This window comes from Dermacentor silvarum, chromosome 1 (genome assembly GCF_013339745.2).
Source record: "Dermacentor silvarum isolate Dsil-2018 chromosome 1, BIME_Dsil_1.4, whole genome shotgun sequence".
NCBI lineage: Eukaryota > Metazoa > Arthropoda > Arachnida > Ixodida > Ixodidae > Dermacentor > Dermacentor silvarum.
This window is the reverse complement of record NC_051154.1, coordinates 452152626-452159013: the sequence shown is the minus strand read 5'-3', so window position 1 is coordinate 452159013 and position 6388 is coordinate 452152626. Positions and strand designations below refer to the sequence as shown.

The following is a 6388-nucleotide window of genomic DNA, read 5'->3' as shown; positions in this document are numbered from 1 at the left end:
ACGAGCTTTGGCTCAAAACAAAACTGGTACCACTCCGGGTGCGGACCACATCACTTACTCTCTGTTGAAGAACATGCCTGATTCGGATAAAGAATTTCTTTTAAACAAATAAATGAACACTGGGCCAACGGCACTCTTCCCGATGAATGGACCTCTTCCATCATTACTCTAATACCAAAGCCCGGCAAGCCCGCCACACTCTCCAACCTGCGACCCATTTCACTTACTTCCTGTGTCGGGAAAACCATGGAACGCATGGTACTCGCACGTCTTACGGATCTTCTCGACGATACTCACTTCCTTCCGCACAATCAGATTGGTTTCCGCCCCCACATGTCTACTCAAGACCTCTTTCTCCTTCTCCAGGAAGCTTTCTTTCAACCTTCGAGGTGTCAAGTTCACGCACTTGTCACTGTGGACGTGCGCAAGGCCTTCGATACCTTACTTCATGACGCTATCCTCTCCCCCCTCGAAGACACCGGCTGTGGATCCCGACTCTACTGTTACGTTTCTTCTTTTCTCCGCTCTCGACAAGCTCAGTTCCGACTCGGGACCACGTTGTCCCCGCCCATCGCGCTCACCCGCGGAACACCTCAAGGTGCTGTGCTCTCTCCAACCCTCTTTAATCTCGGGCTAGCCCCTCTCGCAAAATCCTTGTCGGAGATTCCGCACCTACAGTCAATTCTCTATGCTGATGATATAACCCTTTGGTGTACTCACGGCTCACCGGGGGAGGTGGAATTCACATTACAATCCGGCCTCAACCTCATTTCCGAATTCCTTTCCCGCTCTGGTATGCAAGCAGCTCCAGAGAAATCTGAGCTGCTGCTCCTTTCCGCTACAAAGTACCAACGGTCTGTAAACCCCCTCCTTAATCTCACTCTCGCCGGTACTCCCATCCCCCGCACGTCATCCTGCCGGTTTTAGGCTTTCCCCTCCAAGACCACTCTTTCAGTCGCGCAATACAGTCCACGATCACCACCTGCCACCAAGTAACTCACTTAGTCCGACGAGTGGTCAGGCGGCGCGGCGGTCTCGACGAATGCAGAGCCAATCAACTTGTAACAGCTTTTGCCTTGAACAAAATCCTTTATTCCCTGCCATACTGCACACTTACGCAGACGCAAATGCATCGCATTCAATCGGCTTTAAACACTCTCTATAAAGCTGCCCTACATCTTCCGACACACGCATCCACAGCCAAACTATACGCAACAGGCTTATTTCTTCCCCTTTCAGAGCTCTTGTGCCTCCATAGGATCGACAACTTGGCCGCCTATCCTGCTCTGCGCAGGGTCATTGGCTACTGCAGCGGGCTGGCATCCGGCCCATTGACTTTCCTCTGTACACTCCTCAATGACCTCTTCCCAGCAATCTCCGCTGTGCCCCTATTCCCTCTAATATGACCCCACATCTTCATGAGGGACGACGACAAGCCCGCGCTCACTTCCACGACCCTTTTCCACCGGACACTGTCACATGCTACGTCGACACAGCGTATTACCAAACTCATGGCTCCACTGCTTGTGTGACAATGCCGACCCCCCTTGGCATTCCCATCACTTCCACCGCTGGCCCCTTCTCACTTCCTACTTCTTCTCTATCCCTTGAATTGGCCGCGATCGTTCACGCAACGCACGAACTAACCCTTCTTCCTCCCTCTCCTCGGTATCGCATTTGCTCGGACTCCATGGCGGCAATCAGGGCTCTTCGCGACAACAGACTTCCCGATAATCTTCATGACGACCTTTCTGACGCTCTCTCCCTTCTCTCCCCTGCTTTGGTCACTGTGGTGTGGGTGCCAGGTCATGCGGGGATTATCGGCAATAAGCTCGCTCATGAGCTTGCCCGCGAGATTAATAGCCGGGCGCCGACGATCCCCTGGCCTTGCCCGCCCATAGCGGACGAGGCACACTTTTATAAGAAACTCTGAAGCAGCACTACAAACACCTCCGGCATTCATTGCAGACGCTTCCGCCACCACACCCTCGTCTCTCCACTGCCCAAGTACGCACCCTCAGGGCCATCCAGCTCAACACCTTGATCACTCCAGCACGCCTATACCTTTATCGTTACCGCTCAGACCCCTCATGTCCCAACTGCCCCTCTACGTACGCAAATGTAGAGCACATCCTTTTCTCTTGCCCCGCAGCCCTACAATCCCCTCACTACCCTAACCCCCCACCTCCCCACTGGCGGGTGTGGTTGGCGTCGGCGGCCTTCGCCGACCAGCTGGCCATGGTCCTCCTGGCGGAGGAATATCTATAGGTCTTAGTCTGACCTCGAATAAAGTCTTTTCTCTCTCTCTCTCTCTCTCGCCGCCTTTAGCGGGGCGGTTAGCACGCGCACTTCTTTCTTCTTGCGCCTCTGCGCTTGCCCTATTCCCACTACTACAGGTGACAATATAGTGTGCCGTCTCCTCTTATCCTGCCACTCCTAATGCTGTATTACCGAGGGGGGGAGAAAGAAAGAAATAAACGCTTTATGCACTGTTCCTAAAGGCGCATCCACACTATAGGCCGACACTACACCGATTTTGGTCTGCCTACTGTTGGCGACAGCAGTTTACAAGACGGAAAACGCTGTCGCCAACAGTCGGCAGTCCGAAATCGGTGTCGTGTTGGTCTAGTGTGAATGAGCTTTAAGCAAAACCTATAGCATGAAGAACTCTCGTCAAGAACTTCTTGACGGGCACTCGCTTTCTCTCCGCTGATGCGAGATCGAGGCTCTTCGGTCGGGTGTCGGGACGTCTTTATTTTTCCTGCACGGCATCGCGACCTTCGCTCGCAAAAGCTGCCGCCCCAACTCGCCACCGACCGGAGAGTGCCAAAAACCTGTATGGTGTCCCGGCCGGCCCTCTCGCCCGCTCCGCATATCGATCCGCCCATTCCGCTTGGCTGCAGTCACTGCTCCACAGAATGGACGTAATTTCGTTCAACCGAGTTCTAGCCATCCTAACCGAGTCGGATGCTACGCGAATGAAGTATTAAAAAGAAGACTAAGAAAAAAGAAAAAAAAAAGAAAAACAACGATTTTATGCGCACTGTTTTGAATGCTCGCTTTACCGGCACATTTTCTTTCTCTCTCTCTCTCTCTCTCTCTCTCTCTCTCTCTCTCTCTCTCTCTCTCTCAAGGACGGTGCACTATCTACGCTAGGCACACGCACATACACAAGCATCCCCGAAAATCCCTAGTAGTGCTCCCTAGCTAAGGAAGAGACCGCAGTAAATTATTTTATTTGCTATTGTTATTGGGATTGGGCTGTTATGTTGGGATTCCATTTTCGTCTTGTTTCTCCCTCTTTCTCGTCTCTGGAAGCGCATTGGTTGCAGAACATGAGCACTCTGCACAACTCAAGCAATTGCCTGAACATTGATGCCGCTACCGCTCGCCGGGGGGTGTAGCTCAGAGGTAGAGCGCTCGCTTCGCATGTCCGGGTTCGAACCCCTGCACCTCCATTCATTGGCACTTGTTTCTTCTTTTTTTTTTTTTAACAATTGGTCTACAAGGTCCACCCACATGACCACCTTATCGAGGCACTACGTTCCTGTCCTGGGGGTGTAGCTCAGTGGTAGAGCGCTCGCTTCGCATGTGAGAGGCCCCGGGTTCGAACCCCGGCACCTCCATAAGTGGCACTGCTTTTTTTTTTTTTTTTTTGAGCAAAGGACTAATTTTTACGTTTTTATTCGTCATTAAATTTATTTATTTGCAAGAAAATTACTTTAGCAACAAAGGACACAATGACAATCGCTGATTTTAGGGATCAGTGCACTGTGTCCTAGGCTGCGATATTTTAGCGATGCCTCCCGCTTGATTCTATGCCACTCTTCATCCACCGTTCATGGCCGGCGGATCATAATGTTGATAACGCGGGCGGAGCGTCGCTCTAACCACTGACGAAGCACGAGAATTGCGAAAAGGAATAGCCTCGGAAAAGGTGTCGCTACAAAATTGCGCCCTATAGTCTTTCAATTGACCTATGTTCATATACGCCGTATAACATATGTAATCATGCCTGCACATGGTTATGCAATTCACATCGATGTCAATTTACGTTGATAACAAATAAATTATAACTAAATTACCTTAGCATGAATACTGTTATATATGTATACATGGTTCTCCTTGTTAAGCAACCATGCCGATACAGCATATCAAAAAGCAACATCACCGACGATACACCGCCCATTGTGACATATGCAGACTGAGTTGTGCGGTTACAAGTACGTTTTATTATGTTCGGCTCGAGAGAATTGGCTCTAATTTCGGCAGTGGAAAGATTAATACTATATACATATGCGCAGCACGGAATAGATGAAGACACTATCTTTTTTTTTTTTTTTCTTTTGACTGCATATTATTCATGATGGTGGACGTCAAGTCACAAATGGATATAAAAATGATGATATATACAATGATTTAAAGTTGAATTGAATTAACAACTTTAGCGATAAATGTTTTGCCAAAATTCTCATTCTTTAATTTGGTTCTGAGAAAATGTGTGGCGAAAAATATTCGTGTTCCAGCTAGCATTTTCTGCGCCAGGAAGTTCAGGAAAAATGTCCATTGGAACAGTAATGCATTTTGCCGCACATTTTGAAGACATTTGAGGTCATATCTGAACTGGTGTTTGCCGCGGGCAATTAAATGGCTACTATAGCAAACGGTTACGCTTTGCATCATAACATGACCATCAATGCTGTTAATTGTGATTAGTGAAGTGATTAGTGAAGCATAAAATATATCCTGACGTCCAACGTTGAGAATAAGTCTCGACGAGAAAATAGTTCGAGCTGTTGTGATGTAAACGTCATAAATAGCTTCTTCCAGTGAAGCGCTCTGCCTATGCATGAACCTTCAACCGTTGGCCTTAAACTCTTCCACGTGTCTTACCTGCTTGATAATTGCTTGCTTCTGTTCCGGCGAGGCGTATCCGTACCTGTTCAGTGGCTGTTCAAGCCGAATAGACAAAAAAAAAAAAAAAAAAAAAAAAAAAAAAAAAAAAAAAACAGAAATGAATTGGAAATAGTACATGCATGTGTTTCTAAATACACACACGTAGCATCTGTACAACGTCTCTCGACAAAGTACACGTATATTGTGTAGAGTGCATCTCTGAATTCCATCATGATGTACAATCTATAGCAAAGATACATTTCCAATGGTGTACTTCAGGCCTACATTTATCTGTGCCCGCGTCCCTCCTCTTCGCCCATATCTGCCCCACAAACTTAAGTTTCGGCACCAACTGTATCGTTTCACTGGTTCGTACGCTGGTTCCTTAATTTTCCATGCTCATTCCGTCAACACACGGACGCAGGTGGCTTATTTCTCAGATAAGCAGTTGGTAAAGCTGCACTAACGGGTTCGTGCTCAAAATTCCCGCCGCGGAGACGACTGCTACGAATGTGGAGCTGCCTCGCCTTCTAAAACAACAGACGGCGCCAGCATTTCTTTCACAACAAGGAATTATAATAAGCAAGGGACACCGCCGAACATTGCTATACTTGCTTGGGAAGTTTGAGTGCATTTAATTACGTAGCCTGGAAGAGTCCATTCGTGGTATTCTCTGACAATCACTTTCGGGGATATTTTCACTCTCGCGAAAGATTTCATTCTTGGTACCATAGAGTTCAGAAAGTGCGACCACTACAACGCTTTCTAAGCTTGGCACAGTGCCAAGCAGGCACATGTGAATGCTGTCGTAGAGTTCGGCTCATTTGGCAAGTCAGGTACGCGAAATCTCGCAGAAGTATTCAGTGAGGGCCGGGAATACCGCCCTTGTATTCATTTCTATGAGTGACCCGTTCATCTGAGAACACCTTGTGCCCATCACATCAACTAGCAAGGACTTCGGAGCTGGAGATAGCGATGCGCTTTGCGTACGTCATAATTATTCAGGCCATTAATCACGCAAGGGCAATGCATAACAGGCGTACGTCTGCCGGCCCACGGTCTAGTTAAGCAAAGCAAGAAGGCGCGAAAAAGCTTGTTGCCGACAGGTTGCAGCCCAAAGCTCCTTTTCGGCTGTATGTCTGGGGTACGCGTGTCAAGAACGCACCTCGTCAAACTGTCGTAGGAAGGCCTTCCTTCCGAAGTAATTGACCCTCATGTCCAATTCCGGGACTGCGATGTCACTGCTTAGGTAACACGCACAACGGTAGAATTTCTGCTTCTTCATGTTTCAAGCGACGGTCTGATATCAACTCCAGCAGTGCGCGTTCATCCAGGTATCTTAATCATCTTCATAATGAGGATGACGGCGGTGAAATGCACGCGCACTGACCAAACAAATTAAAATAATATCAATGTTCTTTTAAGATGCTGATGGCGAAATGCTGGATGTATGCGGACAAAAAATAATGGCATTTTCAAATACTTTGAAAAA

At 48.1% G+C, this 6388-nt stretch overlaps 1 non-coding gene across 1 annotated transcript; it reads left to right on the top strand.

The window, feature by feature from the left end:
- Nucleotides 1-3554: 3554 nt before the first annotated feature.
- Trnaa-cgc (transfer RNA alanine (anticodon CGC)) lies at nucleotides 3555-3626 on the top strand. Its single transcript has one exon. It is a non-coding gene; the product is annotated as a tRNA-Ala (tRNA).
- The last annotated feature ends 2762 nt before the right edge of the window (nucleotides 3627-6388 follow it).